This window comes from Carlito syrichta, unplaced genomic scaffold (genome assembly GCF_000164805.1).
Source record: "Carlito syrichta isolate Samal-C Ts95f unplaced genomic scaffold, Tarsius_syrichta-2.0.1 Scaffold294715, whole genome shotgun sequence".
NCBI lineage: Eukaryota > Metazoa > Chordata > Mammalia > Primates > Tarsiidae > Carlito > Carlito syrichta.
Window position 1 is genome coordinate 2,723 of NW_007238811.1, and position 24,167 is coordinate 26,889.

General features: G+C 42.2%; 2 pseudogenes; one reads left to right on the forward strand and one right to left on the reverse strand.

Annotated features, from left to right (window-relative positions):
* Positions 1-2,802: 2,802 nt before the first annotated feature.
* LOC103256714 lies at positions 2,803-4,264 on the reverse strand (annotated as a pseudogene).
* Positions 4,265-17,197: 12,933 nt separating this feature from the next.
* On the forward strand, positions 17,198-17,780 carry LOC103256713 (annotated as a pseudogene).
* The last annotated feature ends 6,387 nt before the right edge of the window (positions 17,781-24,167 follow it).

A 24,167-nucleotide genomic window follows, 5' to 3' on the forward strand; every position in this document is an offset into this window, starting at 1 on the left:
TTTTGGTTGTTCTTCATTTGTGTAGATTTTTCTCTCTCTCCCCCTTTCCCTCCCCTTCTTTAATTCTGTTTTTTAGGGAAAGTGAGGTTACTTTTGCTTCGCTTGTGCAATCTCCTGTTCTTCCTTATGAGGGTCCTTTGATTTTGTTCACTTTTGAGGTTGGAGTGTGGGCTGTGGGTTGACTTTTTGCAGTTTTGAGGTTTAATTGAGGGGGAAAGTGTGGTTCAGAATCTATATGCTGATTCCAAAATCCACCAACCGGTGTATGAGCCCACTGGGACCTATTTCCCACTGCTTTACAATCTGTCTGTGCAGTGGTATGTAGGTTTTGTCCTTGGAACAAAAGGAGGTACAAAAGAGGAAGATACTGGAGGAAGGGGGGGGGTCAATAGGAAGTTAGAAAGAGAGAAGAGTGAGAGGGAAAACAGACATACATACCAACTAACAGGTGAAAAAGAGACACAAAGCCAGAGAGAAGTGAAAAAAAAAAACACGCAAGCAAAATTCCCTAAAGCATACTGGTAGCTACATGAAGACAGACCAATAAAATCATGCCTTTTGATGCATTTTGCCTAACACAAACAGATAGAGTAAGTCAAAAAGCAAGCAAAAGTGAACAAAACAGTCAAAATGATAAAATCAAAAGTCAAAATAAAAAATCAGACTAGCTCTGGAATTTTTCCTGAGTATCTAAAGTCTCTTCAGCTCTGATCTCCAGCCTCTCCCTTTTGTTTTCATTATAGACAGCTAAATTTACTCACAGCTTGGGTTTTCTTTCAGCCCGCTGCCTGGGAAGTCTGTGATGCTTAGTTGCCTTTGTCTGATTCAGCATAGGGGAGGGGCTTTGTCTCCTGTTTAGCAATGTTACCTTAGGAACCAAGGGGGATGCTGCTCATAGGTGGGTGCAGCAATGCAAATCTCTGCCTGGAGAATGGCCAAGGTGACAGTCTCTCTTTCGCAGATACTTTCTCTCTGCTCATCTGAGTCCCTGGGCAATCCACTATGATGGACTGTGGTGGTGTGGCACCGGGGATCAGCTGCATAGCTGAGCACTGGATCTGGGGTCCCACTAGTGGGCTGGGGTAGAGGAGGGGTTTGGGAGTTCCCTCCTCTGGAGCTGAGAGCCTCTGATCAGCACCTCCTTAAGGATGCTGTTCCCTTACACAAGCATGGGGTCGCGCACTGAGTGCCTCAGCCAGGGTGGGCCCAGAGCTCCAGAGCTCCAAAGCTCCAAAGGGCAGGCAGTGAGTGGCGAGAGTGGCCCTGGGCCCCTCACAAGGTATTTCAGCCAGAAATGGAATTGGTATCTCTGAGGGGTGGGTGCCCAGAGCCTCCCTGGGTGACCGGTGGCTTGGTGCTAGATGCTGGGCAAGACGATGTAGCCAGGGAGGGAGCCAAGACCCAAGACTCCCGGGTGGGTGGGAGTCATGTATAGTGGAGCAGCAGCAGCCGGGGGCCACAATATCTGGCCCTGCATGGGACCGAGGGTCCCCAGGTCTTGGACCAGTGCAGCTGGCGGTGGGCAGGGGGGTGGTGGAAGAAAAATAAGAGTCTTTTTGGGAACTCACGTTCAGAGAATCTCACAAATCCACCTATGCCATTGCCATCTTACCGGAACTCCTAATTTTTTAATTTATTGTGGAGACGAGGTCTCACCAAGTTGCCCGGGCTTGTCTCGAACCCGTGGGCTCAGGCAGTCCTCTCACCTTGGCCTCCCAAAGTGCTGGGATTACAGGCTTGAGCCCAGCCCAGGTTGCCTATTTCAGAAATAAAGTGAACTAGGGCCAACAGGGAGTATGAAGTAGGAAAGAGAAAAATTTTCTAGTGAGTTCTGGCACCCAATCTGAGTCCACTCTTTCATAAAATTTTTTAATCCCCAAATATACAAAATAATACATACAAATGATTAATATAGGTACACCTAGATTTAAAGTTTTGTGTTTCATAAAGACCATGGCAGTTAAAATTGAGTGATCCATGAAATCAAGGCAATCCTAATACAAATTGTAACAGGAGACTTATGGATCTTGAAGTGTTCATTTTAGTATTAATCTGGAAGCAAAAATGCCCAACAACAACATAAAATTGAGAAAAGACATTCAATCCTGTTTCCAGTTTCCCTTTTGTTAACAGTATCTGCTAGCATCCTTGTCAGAAGATTATTTGTTGGGAAATGAGCCTCCTTGATGTTTGAGCTACAAGTCCACAGGTTTACTTTGGGTCCTGCTTAGTTTTTGTTCTTAAGCCTTTTAATTTTAATTTTACACTTCAATTTCTGGTTTTTTTTATTGAATTTTTGTTTCAAATGACTGTAATGTCTAGAAAGACAACAGTGAACACTCAAAACAATTTGCTTAATTGGAAATTGACAGCAATTTATTTACAGGAGAACAGTGAGGTGCTAGCAATGGCACTTTGATAATGGTTATATACCCAAGAGAGCATAAAAATAACCAGTGTCCTTCTGATACATTTCTGGATGTGCAACATTTACAGCAAATCACATATAAAGAAAGAAGAAAGGAAAAGACAAGAAAACACCACAAAGCCCCAAACCTCAGAAATTAACACTCACCTAAGAACATAGTGGTTAAGACTTGGAAACAAAATTTGCAGTTCTCAAAGTGGGACTCTTCAAAAGTACCTTTTCAAATTCAAAAGCTAAAGAGACCGATGAAACAGTTTACACATAGAGGAGCTATCACCTGTCACAAGGATGACTGTCAGTTCTAATTCCAAAACACTGTGAGAACCGGTGAGTCTTAGGAACCTGAAGGAAGAGGCCACAGGCAGGTGCTGACATCACTGATTGTAGGAGAACACGCCAGGCCAACTCATCATTGACAACAAAAGCCACAATGATTGCTCTTCCGGGCTGATGCTGAGGTTGACTTTCTGCACTTCAAACTCTTCAGCCATAGTCCTTGATGTTTCAATGGTCACGTACTTGGTTCTGGGGAATTGTAGCAAATGTATCCGTACACACAGATTTACCTTTGCATTTCCACACAGGTGTGGGAAGTTGCCTCCTCTTTTCAGGTGACCTCTTCTGGTGTTGGGATACAGTTTGTACATTTCTTCTTTAGCTTCAGTTGAGAGTGCACTCTGGTCAAACGTATTCATCATGTTTATAGGGGTGTCCTGATTTTTATGAGGCTCCACATAAGACATTTGACAATTCGGCATAAGTCTTGAAGCCAGTTCACTCTGACCCAGACTTTCCAGGCTGTCCACCATGAAATCAATGACATCAGTCATCATAGGGTCCACTGGATCAGATGAAAAGTTTCAGAGAACTGTTTTTTTGAGCATAAATGCTGGAAGCTATTTGCGGTCCAAGTTAAAGATAGAGGTGTCACTGAACGAATTCCGGATTATGAGGGGATGAACTCTAGGAGATTTGTAAGTATATTCAGCAAATTCCTGGGCCAAAAAACCCCCCAAGGAAACCCCAAAAAGGTATAATTTATCCAATTGTGAATGCTTTAAAAGTTTTCTGAATCCACCACTGAATTCAAGATGTTCCCAATAAGTTGGATACTGCAAAGCTATAACCCGGTAACCCCATCCAGTCAAAGCCAAAACCTGCTGGAAAAATACATCTGCCAGGTTCGGTGACTCAGCCTGTAATCCCACGCCTTTGGGAGGCTGAGGTGAGTGGATTGCCTGAGCCTGCGGGTTCGAGACCCGCCTGGGCAGCGAGACCTCATCTCTATGATAAATAAAAAAATCAGCTGGGTGTGGTAGTGTGCGCCTGTAATTCTGGCTACTTGGAAGGCTGAGGCGGAAGGATCGCCGGAGCACAGCAGGTCGAGGCTGCGGTGGCCGGAAGCGGCCACTGCACTCCAGTCTGGGCGACAGAGTGAGACTCCAACTCAAAAAAAAAAAAAAGAAAAAAGAAAAATACATCTGCAGTTCCATTGACAGTAGGCAGAACTATGAGAAGACACCTGATACTCCTGGGGTCTGCATCGTAGAGTGACCATATCTTGCTGTCATCATCATGTGCAATAATCATTTTATGGAGAACTGACCTTCTAAACCAGCTATCATCAGGAAAGACTTACCTCCCCCATGGTTAACTGAAACAGCACCAACCCTGTTTTAGCCACCCCCATGACCCTCTCCCTCCCCGTCTCCCTCCTCCTTGTGGTGACTCTTCCCTCCAGGATGGGCAGGGGCCATGGAGGCCATTAGGCCCACACACTGGCAGGAAGGGCGGTGGGGGGGCAGACTGCTGGGGACCACAGGTACAGTTGGCCATGGTGGGGGGAGCATGACGGGGGTGTCCTCCGAGGGGCAAGGTTCTCCCTCCTCCTGAACCCTCAGCTCCACCTGGTTTTTTACAACTATGTATCAGGTGGTGCAGTGGCTCATGCCTATATTTCCAGCACTTTGGAAGGCCCAGGTGAGAGGATTGCCTGAGTTTACGAATTTGAGACCAGTCTGGGTAACTTGGCAAGACCTCATCTCCACAAGACATCAAAAAATTAGCCGGGCATGGTGGTGTGCACCTGTAGTTCCAGCTACGTGGATGGCTGAGGCAGAAGGACCCCTTGAACCCAGCAGGTCAAGCTGAGGTGGCTGTGAGTATGCCACTGTCCTGCAGCCTGGGTGACAGAGTGCAATATCTCTCTGCAAACCTATAATAACCTGTAATAGCTTTTTTGACTTAAGAAACTCCATTTTGTAGCAAATTCTTCATCTTAACTGAAAGATGACCCCCCTGTGTATCCTTCCCATAAACACAAGTTGTGACCTTCCTGTAAAAACAAGCCCACATTCTTGTTCTGCTCAGTGCTTGGAAACTCCCTGGTTGCAAGTTCTGTGTCTAATCTAGTTGTCAAATGTTCTTTATAAATGTATTCATAACTATACAGCCTTTGTGAGAAGAAAAAGGAAACAGCCTCTGCCTGGGCTTGTAAGAGGATCAAAGGCTTGGGAATGTTAAAGGTGGGGATCAAGGGATTGGTCTCAGCCTTGAGGCAAACGTTACTCCCTTCCTGGAAAACGTTATTTTCTGTAAACACTCCAAGATTAATTGTACCCTTATCCATCGCACCTGCATAACCAGCCACATCTGCTTCTATAAATTCTCTTGCTTGCTTATGCTAGCAGGATGTTGCAACAAGAGCTCTGGAATGTGTCCAACTCTATCTTTAGCTGACCAGGATGTAAGCTAGGGCTACTTAAAGAGAATCTGTGCTGCAGCTCGGGGCCGTCTTGCTTGGAATTTACTTCCTGCAAGCAGTCGTCAGCTGGCAGAGTCTTGACTAATAAACTTCTCCTTTGTTAATTTGAGTTGATGGCCTGTTATTTAATCCCTCAGAACCTACTTCACTTTCATAATTTTTGCCAATTTTTTTTCTTTGTAAACCCACTTGCTTGCCTTGTTTGGAGTTGAGAGATTTTCTGACTTTAGTCAACTCTTGGCCACCAGTCATTAAAGGACTCAAAATCTGGCTCTCTGAGTGTTGGTGACTTATTTCTTGCACTCCGACTATAACATTTGGAGGTCCCAGTGAGATTTTGCCAATCTTGGGAGTCAGCCTTGCTCTGGCTCTCCCTGGCTCAGTGGTGGAGTTATAGGGGAGGTGTTCCTGAGTCATTCCAGGGTCCCATAACCTCTCATCTTGCTCAGAGGAAGAAGGAATGATGGCTGATTTCCTCTTGTGTCAAAAATTCCTGGGTCCATCTGTGTTCTCCTAGGAGGTAGGAATCTGTTTAATCTGTATGTGACCACAACTCTGTTATGGAGGATGAGGCCACTCCTTAGACTCTGTTTGTTAAGCCAAGATGTTGGCTGAACCTAGTCTCGGTTTAGTATCTGGTTTCTGTTTGGGTACCCGCTTTGACTTCTGTTTGCCTATAATATATCTAGATCCCTGTCACCCTTGGCCCCTTTCTGTTCTTGCTGTGCTCTTTGCTACAGGGCTTGCTTCTGCTGTACCTTTGGACTGGTACTCAGGTCAGAAACTTCTTCTGGTTTTTACTTATCTCTTTGTGGTTGGAGGTCTGATCCTCATCAGATGCCTTCTGTGATTTGCTGGTTTTGACAACATGGGGCAATGGGCTTCAAATTCCTCCAGTCCCCTGGACTGTATGATAAGGAACTTCACTGTTGGGTTCATGGAGGACTGTGGGGTCCATTTGTCAAAAGGCAGACTCCGGACCCTCTGCAAAATTGATTGGCCTTCATTTAATGTTGAATATCCCTCTACAGGGTCTCTGGATATTCATGTTCCTCGGGCTGTCTGGAGAATTGTTACCAGCCACCCAGATACAAGGTCTCCTGGTCACCCTGACTAATTTCCCCATATTGACCAATGAGGAATCTCTTAAACAGTTCAACCAGTTCTAATTAAAATGTGAACATTGAAAACTCATTTAAAACTGCACGGCTTTTATTGAACTGCCTATTGGGACAAAGTTTAGCCATGCAAGTTGGCTCCAATTTTGTCGGAAGTATAATTTGAATTTAGAGATCTTAGAAATAATAATAATAAATTTGTTGCTGTTTCATGACTGAAATTTGAAGATAAAGGTTATTAAATCTAGATTTGTTTAATTATGTTTACATGTATATGTATGTTATATGTTTTGTCCAGCCTGCTACCAAATTGACTTTTAAGTAAATGAGTACTCATAAAATGCTTTTCAAGTTCATATGACTTTAACAATTATTAATAATATTTTAGAAATCTTTAAAATTGCCAACATATATTGTCGTCTGGGTCTGCTGATGGTTTTGTAGCACTTATGTCAAATCCTAGATTTAAAAAAATCAGGGTGTGGTGTGAACGTTATAAAACTATAAGCCTAGCAAGACCAGAATAATCTTTATTTATATAAATGCTTTGTTATAAGAATGACTAATTTGAAATTATTTATTCCAAACAGCTAAACTTTCTAAATTATCAGTAAAATGCTCATACATTTAACTTTAAGGTTAAATCATCTGTTGTGCCTGATTGGCACCCTGTTATGAGACAGGTAAAGCTTGAAATGCTAAACATTTGCATGATATGGTAAGTTTTAAAAACTGGTCATTTCTACCTGGTTAAGTCATTTTTTAGATTACTTCTCCTGTGTTTTCCAAAGCTAGGTGCACTGTCAGATCCTTTGGCATCAAGAGAAATGAAAATATTGTCATCCACTGCATATCCATGTAGTCTATTCATTCTAAAGGACTTTGCATCAAATGGTCACAAACAGAGACAGTAGATAAAAGTTTCATAGGTATAATCTATTAAAAAAATTTCTAGCCGGGTGTGGTAGCACGTGCCTGTAGTTCCAGCTACTTGGAAGGCTGAGGCAGAAGAATCACCGGAGCCCAGCAGGTCAAGGCTGTGGTGGCCGGAACGGCCACTGCACTCCAGTCTGGGTGACAGAGTGAGACTCCAACTCAAAAAAAAAAAAATTTCAAGGTTTTTTTTTTTTAATCAAACCAAATCAGTGCCAACATGAAGGGCAGCAGAACTGGAGGGCCAAAGGGGCACTCCATTGGCATTCGCAATTAGCAACCAAAACTCCAAGTACCCATGAAACACCTGGTAAAAACAAACCTGCTAAGGGGATGGTGCCCATTGCTTATGGGAACAGTCTGTGGTGGCACTGGAAGTATAGTTGCCCTAAAAGGCCTTAACCTCCTGGACCTTGTCCACCATGCAAGCCAAATAGCTATTGGGAAGAGAGGAGAGAACACTTGGCTCACAATTGGTGGCCACATATGGAGACCTAAAAACTTGCTGAACTGCCTGGCACTGGCTCACCATCACCCCAACAACCCCCCAGGTAAATACCAGGGCACTGGAACCCAAATTAACTTACTAAGTTAACACAGGTGCCAGCCTTTTGGTTCTGCCCATCCATGTTGAAATCATATTATTCAAAAAATTTTCTCCTTTAAACAACAGAGGGAAGAAAAAAACAAGAGAGAGAGAAATTCAGTTAGCACCCCCCCCACTGTCTTCATTACAAAAAAAGGAAAGCGAGATGTTTCTTTTTCAAATCTTTGAATTGCCAATCTGGCTAAATAAATAACTTTTACAATAATTACTGTAATTTTATGTTATACATTCAGTCTCTCTCTCTAAGGAATAACTTTCCCTTTTCTAGTATTGTTTCTGGGAGAACAGCCTTTTTCATTCTTTTTTGCTTGATACTCTTTGCCTTTGCTCTAGTTTGGTATTTTCTTAAATCCAAATAATATTCAGTTAAGGTCCCACTGTTTCCTATTTGTGCCCTTGGAAATAAATAGATAGGAGACATCTTTATGGCCCACCTCAGCAGGAAGCAGTTACAGAAGATTAATCTTTGCCCCATTTCCCAGATTAGCTGACTGTCCAGAGTAGACTGTTTTACTGGTTAATAATTCTTGGAATGTATTGATGTCACTCCTTAACCCTTGCCTTATTCATCCCAATTACCCTAGCTTTGAGCATAGCATTGGCAGCCACCAACTGGACATGTGGCATAAAGTCCCTATTGATGGTATTTTATCTCTTATGCGTAGGATGTGTTGCAGCCCTACCATGCTCATAATAAGTTTAATTGGTTTATTTCACTTGGAGAGTCTAAGGACACCCTGTATTCTTTCTCCCTAACCTCTTTCACAACAGGAAAGGTCCTAGCTATCCAAAACTTGACCCATGATTCACCTCTGGTCCAGTTTAAGGTAAACCTTCCTGACCTGCTACAAATAGAAAAAGAATGTCTATCTGGAAGCCTGTATGGTAGACAGAACCCTTACTACACTGAATCATGTACACAGTGGGGAACTCCCAATTATGTAAAGGACATAGATTTTACCTTTGCCCTAGTAACCCCATTGATCGAATATGTGATCGGGAAAATGACTTCTTTTGCCCAGACTGGATACACATCACCATTGCAGCTTACAGTGCGGAGCCTAATGACACATCTGAAATCACCCTTTGATCAAATGCTGGCCCAGAACGGCCTATATACATAAAAGTTACTAATCCTCATTATTCCTAGGGTACAGGAAATACCCGGGATATATGATTTTACATGAATGGTTACGATCATGGTGCCTTATTCACTATCCTATGGCACACATTTGTCTACAAAGCCATGGCCAAACGAATAGGGCCATTGGCAGAGCTAAAGAATTCCTTGTTCAGTTACCACCAGCCTCTGCCTCAGCCTCTGCCTTCTGCCAACCAAGTCACTACCCCAGGGTCACCTCAACATCTCCTGAGTTCACCTTGACTGCTTCCAAACCTGGCCTATCAACCCCCTAGTCTATTTCGTATGCTAAGTAATATGCACCATCTGCTTAATGCCACTATGCCCCAGTTGGCCTCAGGTTGCTGGCTTTGCCTAAAGTCAAAACCCCCTTACTATATGGGCCTAGGAGTTGAAACTCCTATCATCTGGAGGACTAACTGCTCTCCAGAAATGGTTCACATTACTCTAGGAGATGTAACTGGTAAAGCCTCCTGCCTTATAACTCCAGGTTTCAGTCTAACAGCTTCTCCATTCTCTGATATTTGTAACTTATCTCTCATTGTAACCACAGCTGAATCCATGGCCTATGTGGTCACTGCCAACACCTGGTTAGCTAGTTCTACAGGCCTTACAAAATGTGCTACTACCAAAAAGTTAATCAATCAGCCTACTTTATATATTACTGTTCATGTGCTACCCCAGGTTTATGCTTATAGTAGTCCCAAAGGAGGCATTCTACTCAATCCCCCTGGTCTCCCAATTGCTTGTTCAAAATGTGCTGTTCCCTTGCTAGTGCCTGCCTTAGTCAGGCTAAGTATAGCAGGAACGGGTGTAATTGGCATCGCCACTCTGGTCTGTGGAGAACTAGGTCTATCTAACCTTGTACAAGAAATCGATGCTGACCTAGGAAACCTACAATTTGCCATGGACCAACTCTATTACCAGGTAGAATTCCTGGCTGAAGTTGTCCTCCAAAATCGTTGAGGCCTAGACTTACTTTTCCTATCCCAAGGAGGACTCTGTAGCTCCTGGAGAAGCTTGTTCCTTCTGTGCCAACAAATCAGGGGTTATTAAAGACACTCGCCAGAGGGTCTGAGAAAATTTGGTCAAATGACAAAAAGAAAAGGAAAATAATAAATCCAATCCTTGTTTGACCAGAACCCATGGCTAGCCACTCTTCTTACTGGTCTAGTTGGACTCCTTGTACTTCTCCTCCTTGGTTTACTTATAGGGCCCTGCACAATAAATTGGTTTATTCGTTTTGTCCAACAATGAGTTCTGTAAAACTCATGTATATGAGACCCCAGTACAATAATATACTTATGACTGATGAGTCAACTTATTGACTCATGAACAAATAAAAGGGGGGAATGAAATATCAATCTGCAAAACCTATAATAGCCTGTAACAGCTTGTTGACATAAGTAAATCCATTTTGTAACAAATCTTCCATCTTAACCCAAAGATGACCCCCCTGCATAACCTTCCTGTACACACAAGTTGTAAACTTCCCATAAACACAAGCCCACATTCTTGTTCCCCTCAGTGCTTGGAAACTCCCTTGTTGCAAGTTCTGTGTCTAATAAACTGTCAGATGTTCTGCCAAGAAATGTAATCATAACTATAAAGCTTTCATAATTTTTGCCAATGTTTGTCTTTATAAACCCATTTGCTTGCTTCATTAGAGGTTGAGAGATTTTCTGGTGTTAGCCAACTCTTGGCTGCTGGCTATTAAAGGACTCAAAGTCTGACTCTCTGAGTGTTGGCAACTTCTTTCTCACACACCGGCTATAACAAAAATGAGACTCCAACTCAAAAAAAAAAAAAAGAAGAATATTCCATTGTATATATACCATATTTTCTTTATTCAGTCATTCAAAGAACACTATAATTGCCTTCACATTCTGGCTATTAGAAATAATTGTGCTGTGAACATGGGTGTGAAACTATCTTTTTGAAACCCTGCTTTAGATTTTTTTGGAGTATGCACCTAGAAGTAGAACTGCTGAATTGTGTATAATTCTATTTTTAATTTGCAGGAATTGCTGTAATTTTTTTCAGAATGGCTTCACCATTTTACATGCTCATAAAAATTTACAGGGTTTCAGTTTCTCCAAATTCTTGGCAACGATGTTGTCATCTTTGAAAATCATAGCTAATCTGGTCGATTTTATTTTGATTAAAAATGTTTTATGTATGGTTTTAGGAGACTTTAGCTTAATTTCCTGGCATTGTGTGTGTGTGTGTGTGTAAAAGATATCCTGTAGCTTTCTATCAGGGTCAGTCTAATTGGCTTTTGTCATTCGGGATTTATCATCTGAGGTTCATACCAACATGCATACAAGTTCTATGTGTTAGTATGTCTTGTGCTTCTATAACAGAATACTACAGAGTAATTTATAAAGAAAAGAAACTTATTGGCTTACAGTTCTGCATGCTGGGGAGTCCAGTACCAAGATGCCAGCCTTCTTGCTGAATATAACATGACGAAGACATCTCATGGACAGAAGGGCAAAGAGAGAGTAAGACAGAGAGAGCAACAGGGAACAAGAACCCATTTCTGTGATAACGGCATTAGTCCACTTATGAGGGTAGATCTGTCATGACCTAAATAGCTCTGAAAGGTCCCATCTCTTAATACTGTTTCAATGGCAATTACATTTCTTTTTTTGGGAGGGGATTCTCTATTTTTTATTTTTAAACTTTTAAATACAATTAAATTTCAACATGAGTTTTGAAGAAGACAGACATTCAAACCATAGCATGGTATAAATCACATAACTCTGGGTTATATGCATCTGTAAGAATTCTAAATTCCTTTATGAATATTTGCTTGTTAGGGTTTAGAAAATTCTTTAGGTGTTAATTCAGCCTGGGTCCAAGGTTTAAATTTGACAGTTGTCAAATCTGGCTCTTCAAAAATATAGATCTTTAGAGTTAATTGGCATTTTGGAGTTTAAGGAGATTCATTGGGGGAAAAGATGAGAGTCTGCATAAAGGAGAGAGAAAGAAGGATGTACAGAAGGAGAGAGATCAGAAGGATAAGGGGGAAGAGGGAGAGCTAGATATAAGGAGGAAACTGGAGTTCAAGATGGGGGAGAACTAAATAGGAAAATGAGTCTAGATTTTGCTTAAGTTTGTCAAAATGCTCACTGACTTTGCCCAGGGAAACTTTTAGTGAAATAATTTTTTCATTCAGGACCTTAGAGATCATACCAATAAAATTTATTTGAATAAAAAACTGCTCCCTTGATCCAAGAAAACTTTTTTTCCCTAAAGCATCTCTAAAATTAACAAATTTCCAACTGATATGTTTCTCCTAGTAACCACTGAAGGCAAAAATCATTCTGGTGAAGTTATGCCTTTAGAAAGAGAATATGAAAGATAATATTTAGACTTAGACAACCCCATAAAAACTGACAATATTAGGGAGGGATGTGATGTCTGTGTATCTTGTTCCTGGTTCCTACAACATGATGGGTGACTGTTTTCCCAGTGTGCAGAAAATTTGAGAGAATACTCTCTCTGGATCAATGTTTAAACCTTCAGACAAAAAAATGAATAAGGTGAGAGAATCGTATCCCATTTTATTGGTGAGCTACAGCAAAGTCTGTCCAAATGGAACCAGTTTATTAAGAATAAGAAACTACTGGCCAGGCATGGTGGCTCACGCCTATAATCCCAGCACTTTGGGAGGTGGAGGCTAGAGGATTGCCTGAGCCCATGGGTTAGAGACCAGCCTGGGCAACATGGCAAGACCTCGTCTCTACAATAAATTAAAAAAAGAAAAGAAAAGAAAAAAAAAGAAACTACTGATATGTGACGCCAGCTGAGCCAACAGTTATCAGGGCCTGTGCTCGAATTTTAATATTCTTCTCAAGACAAAAACGCTTTTAGATGGCACCACACAGAACTGTTACACAAAAGACAGAAATAAGAGATTTTTAAAAAGTGTGATACTACCACAGATACCAATGTCATGGGAGCCAATAAAAAAGGCACCAAACTGAAAATAAGTAGCCAAGAAACTCAATTCAAAGATATTGGTGTTCACACTTCTTGCTAAATTACATCAAGGCAAATTTGACAAGATTTGGCACAAGGGATTTTGTGGGTAACACAGCTGTCTGATGACTGTGTTCCATGGTGATTAACAGTTTAGACCTTATCTCACTGAGACCTCTATGATAACCATGATACATCGTAAAATAATTTCTACAGTGGTCGCTTTCCATTATATCAATCCTTTGTTCATTAAGCCTTCATTAAAACATGCTTATTAGTAGCATTCTTGAATTTCAAACAGAGATAACTTGGAAATAAGTGAATACTCAAATGAAAACAAATAAAGCCTATTTGTTCAGAGTCTACTGAAGGGAGTCAGCCACAATCTCTTGTACTTGACAGAACTTCAAGTAAGCAGAGGTGAAAGTTTTATAGTGGATAAAAGGAAAGGTATCAGATATTCCCTGATTGGAGGCTGTTGTCATGAAGATGTTTGTGTGTGTGTGTGTGTGTGTGTGTGTGTGTGTATGCACACAGGGGTTGGGGGTGGGAGCAGTATTTAGAAGATTGACATTCTATGTGGTTTGCTGGTAGTACATATATGACTTTCTCCAACTGGTCCTAAGTTGAATACATGGGAATACATGGGTAACTATTAGGGAAGCTATCAGTTGTCAGTCATGTCCTGACCATTTTAATCCAGTTGGTACATGGGTTGTTGCTTGGCTTCCGGGCCTGGTTGCTATAGATAGTATTCTGACTTCTTTGGGTGGTTACTGTAGATACCAACTTGGATTCCCGGACATGCTGGCATAGATTATGGCTCACAGTTCAATTTTTTATATTTGGTATAGTCATTGTCCACGTCTATAGCAAATTTCTCACACTTAAATAAGGAAGTAAATATCCACATTAGGGAGATTCCTTTTTTTAATGATTATAAGTAAAAACATTGGTTTAATATTCACTTATTTTCCACCACCCATTTCAAAGATTTTTCTCTGCCAAACCTTCATTTGGGCAGGGTTTATTTATTAATTATTTTTTTTGTAAACTGTGGTTAAACTAAATTTCGAGACTTTTCCCCCCAAATAGTCTTTTCCTTGCCCAAAAATAAAGAAAAGGAATTTTAATTCTCATTCTCCCTTTTGTTCTTTTCTTACCAATCCTGCATGAGAGACCATTAGGCATTGTTCAGATCTTTATTTGTAGAAGTACGATTTTCAGATATAGAAGGCACTAAGTGATTTAATTAACAATTGCAGTGAGAGAAAAATAGCTGTAACTGCTGACTTTTTGTAATTCCTGGTAAAAAGTTGAATATAGTCAGGTATGGGGCCCCGTGTCTGTAGTCCCAGATACTCTAGTGGCCAAGATGGGAGAATTGTTTGAGTCTAGGAGTTCAAGACAAGCCTGACAACATAGTGAAATACCATGTCTAAAAAAATCTGAATACAGGACATTAAAGGCATCCTGGCAAAGTCAATACTGGATCCAGGACAAATTCATTAGCTATCACAGACAGCTAGCAATCCTATTCTTGATGTGTCCCATGCACCTAGTATATGCCTGGTATCCAGTAAGTGCTCATTGGACATTAGCTAGAGGAAAAAATATGACAGCACAGGCTCCCTATTCATTTTTATCTTTTTGGTAACTCTTTTTCTTTTTTCCTGTGTTGGAGTCTCACTCCATCACCCAGGTTGGAGTGCAGTGGCACGCTCATGACCACCCCAGCGTTGACCTGCATGGCTTAGGCAATCCTTCCACCTCAACCTTCCAAGTAGCTAGAACTACAAGCACACGTCACCACACCCATCTAATTTTTTTTATTTATTGTAGAGATGAGGTCTCACCAAGTTGCCTGGCCCGATCTCGGACAAGTGGGCTCAGGCAGTCCTCTCACCTTGGTTTCCCAAATTGTTGGGATTATAGGCATGAGCCACCACGCCTGGCCTAGATATGTTTCTTTAAAATAATTTTATTGCTATGTTTGAATAAAGATGTAATCATCATTAATAGCTTCAGTAACATTTATAAAACAGCACTGTTGATAAAATTGTAGGTGAAATAATAAATCATTTTCCATCAAGGAGATGAAATCATGCATTCCTAAACTGTTATGGTCAGAGTAAATGCTCGGCTGCTCCCCTTGAGACCAATACATCAAAGGGGCAGCCCTCAGGAACACTGGGAGTCCCTTTTAGCTTTCAGTTGATCAGCCTCTTGGACCTTTCCAACCTTCTGATCACTGTTTCTGGGGTCTGGTGCGGATTCAAGTTCACTGAGCGTCTGATCAAGCCTGGGGCCTTCCGGAGCCTGCAGAGTTCTTTTTATTTTATTTTCTTTTATTATTTTTTTTGAGTTGGAGTCTCACTCTGTCACCCAGACTGAAGTGCAGTGGCCGCTCCCAGCCACCGCAGCCTCGAGCTGTTGGGCTCCGGCTATCCTTCCACCTCAGCCTTCCAAGTTCCAAGTTCCTGGAACTACAGGCGCGTGCTACCATGCCCGGCTAATTTTTTGATTTTATTGTAGAGATGAGGTCTCGCCAAGTTGCCCAGGTGGGTCTCGAACCCGCGGGCTCAGGCAATCCACTCACCTCAGCCTCCCAAAGGCACGGGATTACAGGCTGAGCCACCGAGCCCGGCTATAGTTCTTTATGACTAGAATGTAGAGGTCCCTATGAGGCACTTACATGTCATGTGAGTTGATCCCCAACACCTTCGGAAGCCTCTCAGACACCTAAGAAGGTCTATTTCTACTGACCGAAGGGAAGAGTGCCTCTTATCTTCAACCCAGACTGAAGTCTGGGTTCATAAAAGTAGAATTCCCTATTCTCTTGGGGTTTTCACCGCCTATATAAATACTACACAAGCAAAGGGAGACAGCAAAACTAAGGAAAACATAAAGCCACATGAAAAAGAAATGCGCGCCAATCAAGTTTTTAAAATATGACATGTCCCATCAAACAAAGCATAACAAACCAGCTGGCTTTCTTAGCAAATTCAAATACAAACAAAAGGATATCTCAACAAAAACACTAACAGATCGGTTCAGCATTCCTCTGGTGCCTACAAAGTGGCCCCAAAGAGCCCAAGTGAGAAAGCTTCCCCCACCCCCCTACTTATGTCCAGGGTTGGCTTACTGAATGAGCCTGTCTATTTTACAAGTTTGGGTACCCAGCAAGGTCTCTCTCTCTTTTTTCTTTTGAGTCAGAGTCTCACTCTGTCGCCCAGGCTGGAGTGAAGTGGAGGAGGAGGGATACCTGATGGGCTCAGGCATCCTTCCTCCTCAACCTTCCAAGTAGCTAGAACTACAGGCATATGCTACCACGCCCGGATAATATTTTGATTTGTTGTAGAGACAAGGTTTCACCAAATTGCCCAGGTGGGTCTTGAACCCATGAGCTCAGGCAATTATCTCGCCTTGGCCTTCCAAAGTGTTGGGATTACAGACTTGAGCCACCTTACTGGGCCTAAGGCCTCTTTCTTAACAGTTCACCAAAGTTTGGTCCTGGTCGGAGGGACTCCTCTCCAGAGAGTCTCCAGAGCACAAAGTGGCTCCAGCAGCTGCTAGGGCATCTCTATAAAGAGATCCCATTGACCAAGGTCCTGCAGCACGGGCGCCAATTGTTATAGTCTGAGTAACGCGGCTGCTCCCCTTGATACCAATAAATCAAAGGGGCAGGAACTGGTAGAAAGAAATTTATTCCTGTCTGGGTGCAGTGGCTCAAGCCTGTAATCTCAGCACTTTGGGAGACCGAGGCGAGAGGATTGCCTGAGCCTGGAGGTTCAATGGCAACTCATCTCTACAGTAAAAAAATAATAGCCAGGAATGGAAAGTGGAGGCAGAAGGATCACCTGAGACCAGCAGATTGAGGCTATGGTGACCAAGTGCAGCATGCCACTGCACTCCAGCCTAGATGACAGAGTTAGACTCTGACTCCCCCCACCCCCCAGAAAGAAAGAAGTTTATTTCTGAGTTTGAATCCAGGAAGCAGAACTGGACTCGAGGTCTTTCTAAAATGGTTCTACTCACCCTCTAGGCCTTTACAGTTTACTTTTATAGTTCAGAGTTGTCAGTACATATATGTTAGCCATGTGACCAGCAAAGCAAGTGTACAGAACTTAAGTCACAGCTGCATTTTACATTTAGATAATGACATTTAGAGTAAAGAAAGTTTACGAGCTGCGCGGTCCCCAGCGCCTAGCTGCACACCATGGCCGGGCTGTAGGCGCTGCTGGGCCCGGCGGTCAGGGTGGGCGCCTGGATCCGGCCCCGTGTCACCTGGCTCCTGGGTGCCGCCACCCGCTGCTCCTCTCCGCCCTTGGCCCTGGCTCTGCTCCTGCCCGGGCCAGACGCCCGGCTGCTTCGCACGGCCCGCGGGACTGCCGCGGCCGCCAGGACCCAGCAAAATCCCTGAGATGACAGGCAGTAACATCAACAGCACAGAGGAGAAAAAGCAAAGCAAATCACAGCAGCTGAAAAAGGTTTTTCAAGAATACGGCGCTGTTGGCGTGTCACTGCACATCGGAATCTCACTGGTCTCCTTGGCCATATTTTACATAGTAGTTTCAAGTGGTGTGGACATGTCTGCAGTCCTGCTTAAACTGGGATTTGAAAAGTCGTTGGTACAGTCAAAAATGGCAGCAGGCACAAGTACCTTCGTGGTGGCCTACGCGATCCACAAGCTGTTTGCACCAGTGAGAATCAGCATCACCCTAGTCTCTGTGCCCTTGATTGTCAGATATTTTCGGAAAGTGGGATTTTTTAAACTTCCAGCTGCGAAACCTTAATGAACTCTTCCATCGTAGGCACTGAAAATGAACTCTTCCATCGTAGGCACTATTTCTTTTAAATTACACAATTTGGATTGGTTGTAGGTTATAGGGTTTATTTGCGAGGGGATACAGGGAGCTAATTGCTAAGTTCTTGTGGATAAATTTTACTTTTGCCAGCAAAAATCAGGCTTTTGAATAATTATATTTTGCTTCATATATTTTGTTAATGCTATTCATCACAGGGCTTGTAGACATACTCTTAAATGTCACAAATGAGTTAACATCTCAAAACAAAGTGGCCCATAAAATGTTCCTTCTGGAAAGATCTTCCTTCTGAAAGATCTTTGGTGAAAGTCTATAAAAGCTCCAGGCTTGAGTTTTTTTTTTTAAAGTGGTGATTAATTTAGCTGGCTCTTAAAATTCCCTTCCTCTGATATTGCATATAAATTGTATTTGCAATTTATGCAATTTATGCAAAACAGCTGCTAGTGCTACAATTAATGAAACAAAACTTAACAATACGTAATCACAATCTAAATTAGCCTCAACATTTGGACATTCATTACACTTGTTTTTGAGGAAAGAAAAGTATTTCTGGTATGTTTCACTGATTCCCCAAACACCTTCCAATCTGGACATGAAGGGCCCTATATCAGGGGACTTCTGAAATTTCACTGAAGTAGGTCAGGATCATCTGTCTGTTTAGGTAAAAATATGGAAACTGCCTGTAGCAGTGGCGCCGTGTGCCAGCGTTCACAAAGGAATTTGGATACCACATATCAAAAGCTAAGACAATCTTAGCTTTTTTTAGACAATCTTTTCTTAACCTATATCTCAAACTTCAGACATTCCAGAACTGTCATGATGTTTACATTGTCTCTACTTATTTTAATTGGGTTAAAACTGTGTTATGAAAAAAAGATTTTTGTAGCACTTCCTAAAAAGGAAAATGAATAGCACTTGTTATAAATGGACAGCATCTATGAAATAATACAAGCTGAGAGGGCCAGGCATTAGTCTGCTGAGGCAGTGTTACCCAATGAAGGTCATGTGTTAGGGAGGATAATTAAGAACAGAAGCAGTTGGGCTCGGTGGCCCAGCCTGTAAACCCAGCACTTTGGGAGGCTGAGGTGAGTGGATTGCCTGAGCCCGCAGGTTCGAGACCCACCCGGGCAACTTGGCAAGACCGTGTCTCTACAATAAATCAAAAATTAGCCAGGCATGGTAACACGCACCTATAGTTCCAGCTACTTGGAAGGTTGAGGCAGGATTGCCGGAGCCCAGCAGGCTGAGACTGCGGTGGCCGGGAACGTGCCACTGCACTCCAGTCTGGGCAACACAGTGAGATTCTAACTCAAAAAAAACAAAAACAAAAACAGAAGCTCAAGCACATAAACCCAAATGGCAACTTCTTCCTTAAAGTGGTCAGGAGCAGGCGATTGGAGGAGTTCCATCCTGATGCAGGGCACTTGTTCTACACTCTGGAACACCAGTTAAGCATTCTGCCCTGTTGCATGGTTGAGGGAATTGCATTTCTCCTTCTGCCTCCCAATCCTTTTAAAATTACATTTGTGACTATCAGAAAACTAACAGAACTAGTCACTGACTGCTGGTTTTTTTTTTTTTTTTGAGTTGGAGTCTCACTCTGTTGCCCAGACTGGAGTGCAGTGTCCGCTTCTGGCCACCGCAGCCTCGACCTGCTGGGCTCCGCCAATCCTTCTGCCTCAACCTTTCAAGTAGCTGGAACCACAGGCACGCGTTACCATGCCCAGCTAATTTTTTTGATTTATTGTAGAGATGAGGTCTTGCCAAGTTGTCCAGGTGGGTCTTGAACCCGCGGGCTCAGGCAATTCACTCACTTTGGCCTCCCAAGGTGCAGGATTACAGGCTGAGCCACCGAGCCCGGCTGACTGCTGGTTTTACTGAGATTTGGCTGTTGACGGTTCCCAAGTTAGCTCATAGTTACCTGTGTCAATTATCTCAGTTAATGTTTCAAAGAATCTTTGTGGGGTAAGTTTCCCACCTGCAAGATTTTTGAAGTGGAACCATATTTCTTTTAAAGCAATTAGCCCATTGCCAAAAGGTTTTACTGATTTAAAGCTGGAACTGACTTTCTGGGATCTTATTCCAGGGACCTCTCCACAGCTGAGATGCCCTGTACCCGTACTAGATAATTCCTTGTACCCGTGCTAGATAATTCCTTGTGTGAGCGGATCATCACATATTGTGCTTCATTTGAGCACTTTGGCTCCTAACCCCTTCCTTACCAGTCTCCCATTCACATCCTAGTAATGCCTATGCAAAAAAAAAAAAAAAAAAAAAAAAAAGCTGACAGTGATTCCTACAGGTTTAAGGGCTTAAATCTTAAACTGTTAGTGAAGAGTAACAAAGTGTGTGGAAAGGGCAAGCAATAAAAGTAACCATACCAAATAGCCATATTGCCATCTTCTGAGTCCTGACCCCACTTTTCTCCTGTGGCCAATGGTCAAAACAGAAAACTGGAGCTAAGGAGGACAAAGGATTAGGGAATGAAAGCATTGAGTTCACCAGCAAGATGTACAGAATGCTTGTGTTTACACCGTTTTTATGTAACTGGGGAATAAAACTGATCTATTTTAAAAACACACCCACACACACACACACACAAGAAAGTTTACAAGGTCCAAGATATCATGCATTGCAAAAGTTCTGTAAATCGATTACATTGATACTACATAGTTCAAAGAAAGGGAGTAAATAGGGACTTATATCTTTGGGCATGGTCTGGTGAGAAGTCAAGGATCCCCTGAAGCTACTTACTGGGTGTATAGAAGACAAGGGGACTCTCAGTAATGTGCTCAGGAAAGTGCAGGAGTGTTTGATACCTGCCATGCCCTTCTCTAGGGGCTGTGACAATATGGAGAGACATTAGTGGATCTCTGAATCATTTCCCCACTGTCAGTTGAAGACATGATGTCTATCATGGAGGTAGCCTTGTCATGCGCCTCAACATGGATGTGCCTATGGTTCTTTCCCTCAGCTAGATTTCATGCTTTATAGGTTTAGTTATGAGCGCAGGAATTCTAACAACCCATCAGGTCCAAAGTGTGATGGTTAAATATATTAATATTCCTATTTTAAACATAGTTAAAAAGAACTTCCCTATGCCTGAAAGGAGGTCCTGTAACCCTGATGGGAGCCAAGAAATCACATTAGAAAACCAATCAGAGACCTTTCCAGGCACCTTCTTAGCATAAGCATCTGCATTGTCTATAGCATTAATGCTGGTTTTCATTTGATTTAGCATTGCCTTGTTCCCCAATTCATCTGGGATGAAAGTGCAGCACAGAGTATGGATAATGGCACACGTGCCTCCTTGAGACTCTGTAAGAATATCTAAAGTCATTCGATCTCATGGCACTGCCTTACAGATTATTTTTGCTTTCATTGAAGGCTTGCTGTGTGAACTTAACTAAGGCTTTGATTTGGAGGGATATACTTCCCAGCCCTGTATTGGGTGAAAAGAAATTAAAGACATAATCATTCCAGTTAAAACAAATCTAGTCCATCGAGTGTGCAGATAGGGCAAGTCTGCTATGCTTGCTTTTTGCAGAGTGCTATATTTGTGTCCTTGGGCCCATGGAGAGCCCAGAGTGCATCTACCAATCCATCCGGTGGCGGGTGGTGGTGGAGCCAAGGCCATGAATTAGTACCACAGAGCCACTGAGTCCCATTGGGTGCTTACCAGTATACCCCTGGCCTCTGAGTCCAATCGGTGGCAAACAAATCATTTTTTCCACTGTTTTCCCACTGTAAGGACATTAAGGTCTACCATATTCAGGTGTGAACTTATGATTCCATCCCATATCTGACTGGTACGAAAAGATGAAATTGTGGCCCGGTTCATTTATAGTTTCCTTAATGGGCCATGGCTGCAAACTAATCCTTGTTAGGCCATCACTATCAGCTGTTTGACTTCCCACTCTGAATTCTTGAATGTACAGATCTAACTGCTTCCAGTCAGTCCCCTAGAGGGGTAAGACCCATCAGGGAAGCCCAAAGGCTTTTGAGACTATAAGTTGCCCACAAATCCAACAATTTTAAATGATACAGAGACCCACAAATGTCCCTCCATATTGCCACAGTCCCTAGAGAAGGGCATGGTAGGGATTCAAGTACTCCTGCACATTCCTGAACACATTCCTGAGAGTCTCCTTATCTTCTATTCACTCCAAGTAAGTAGCTGCGGGGGTCCAGCCCCTGCCGGGTCGTGAGGTTTCCTGAAGGAGAGACAGATAGGCAAAAGATGAAAATATTATACTCGGACACCTGCTTGCTGAACAGATGACAATTTAATGTTAGTTAACTGAAAGCTTTTATACCATTTGTAAAGGGGCAAGACAAAGAAAATTCCTTCATGTACATATGCTTTAAAAGTTACCACCATCTAGTGGTCTAGAAGTGACAAACAAGCCAAGAACACTATCTACTTTTAGTTAATGCGTCTTTATCATAAAGCCAAAAATGATAGTTTTAGTCCAAAGTCCTGAATTTCAGTCCTTGAAATGTCTCAAGAAAGTTTCCAAGTGCACATTTCTCTATGTGTCAGGTGTTTTCCCGTCTGGGGCTTCTATGACCTTCAAAGCTTTGTAATTGCCTTTCTTGTCCAGGTGTCTTTGTTACTTTTCTCTTATCCTGCAGTGTTTATTTCTAAAGAAATCTCAAAAGAAGCTTTTAGTGATGTTTCCCAGGCCCCCAAGGTTGCTTTCTGTCTTTAGTTAATTTGTCATAAAAGCATCTAATTAGTATATTATGAATTCAGTGAAAACCCACTCTATAAATGTGAACTTAGAGTTTTAACTATTGAATTAAGTAAAAACCTTAACAATTAGTCTTTATCCTAAGTCTGTGAAAACAGTGTTATAAATCACCTACATAACTCCTAGATAAGTGTTAAAACTTATAATGAGTTCACAACTTACTGTAAACTTGTGCTTCTAAAAAACCTTATGTTTAAACACTAAACTACATAATTCTAAATCAAATAAGGAGTGAATATACTTATATCATTTATTACTCAAGCAATATCTAGTAACTTATAATCAAGTGAAAGAAAGCACTCTTGATGTGCTTCAGAGTTTAACCCTTGCATATGTTAGAAAAGGCCAAACGGCATAGTGGGAAATAGAAAAATAAACCATGACATTCTCAGGTTAGCTGTGAGTACTTTGCATAAACATGCCATTTTCTTCTTCCACGACTGCATAGAATTTCTTCGGCCATACCAAACAGCAAAGGTGGATGACAGAAGGGCCTCAGCTTCCCAGGCTTGCCCTGTGGCCCGGGGTCTTTGGCCCACCAGGACCCTGTCAATCAGGTGGGCCTCCAAGGCTGGCTCCCAACAAGTAGCTTCAGGGGATCCTTGACTTCCCAGCAGACAATGCCCAAATATGTAAATCTCTATTTACTCCCTTTCTTTGAACTATATAGTATTGATGTAAACGATTTGCAGAACTTTTGCAATGCATGATATCTTGGGCCTTGTAAACTTTCTTTACTCTAAATGTCACTATCTAAATGTAAAATGCAGCTGGTAACTTAAATTCTGTACACTTGCTCTGCTGGTCACATGACTAATGTATAGGTACTGACAACTCAAGACAATAAAAGTGAACTGTAAAAGCCTAGAGGGTGAGCAGAACCATTTTAGAAAGACCTTGAGTCTAGCTCTGCTCCCTGGATTCAAACTCAGAAATAAACTTCTTTCTACCAGTTCCCTGCCCCTTTGATGTATTTGTATCAATGGGAGGAGCTTAGCATTGCTCAGACTGTAACAAAACCTTTATATCAGGGATAAGATGTCCTCTTTGCCCATGGGTTTTGACTGTTAGGAGGCCACACAATTTCCTGGCAGAAAATAGAATATGATAATTTGCTCTTCTTTTTGCTCTTGTCTAAAGTTTCTGATTCTTAGAAAAAACCCATTGTAGCAGGTGCCTGGAGTCCCAGTTACTTGGGAGGTAAAATTCAGAGGATACCTTGAGAAATGAGCTCAAGGCAAGCCTGTGCAGCATAGTGAAGCCTCATTTCTTATAAATAAATAAACAGAAACTGTCTTATATAAAGTAATACATATTATGTTAATAAAAGCATTGCTTGCTAGGTTGGAATACAATCACTGATTATTTAAGGCAGGAAAGATAGCCCTTCTCCAACTCCCTGTCATACCCTGTCTGGACCTTTTCTTTTATTTTGAGTCAGAGTATCACTCTGTCGCCTGGGCCGGAGTGCAGTGGCAAACTCATGGTCACCGCAGTCTCAACCTGCTGGGCCTGGGCCATCCTTCTGCCTCTGCCTTCCAAGTAGCTGGAACTACAGAAGCACACCATTATGCCTGGCTAATTTTTGTTTTGATTTATTGTAGAGCTG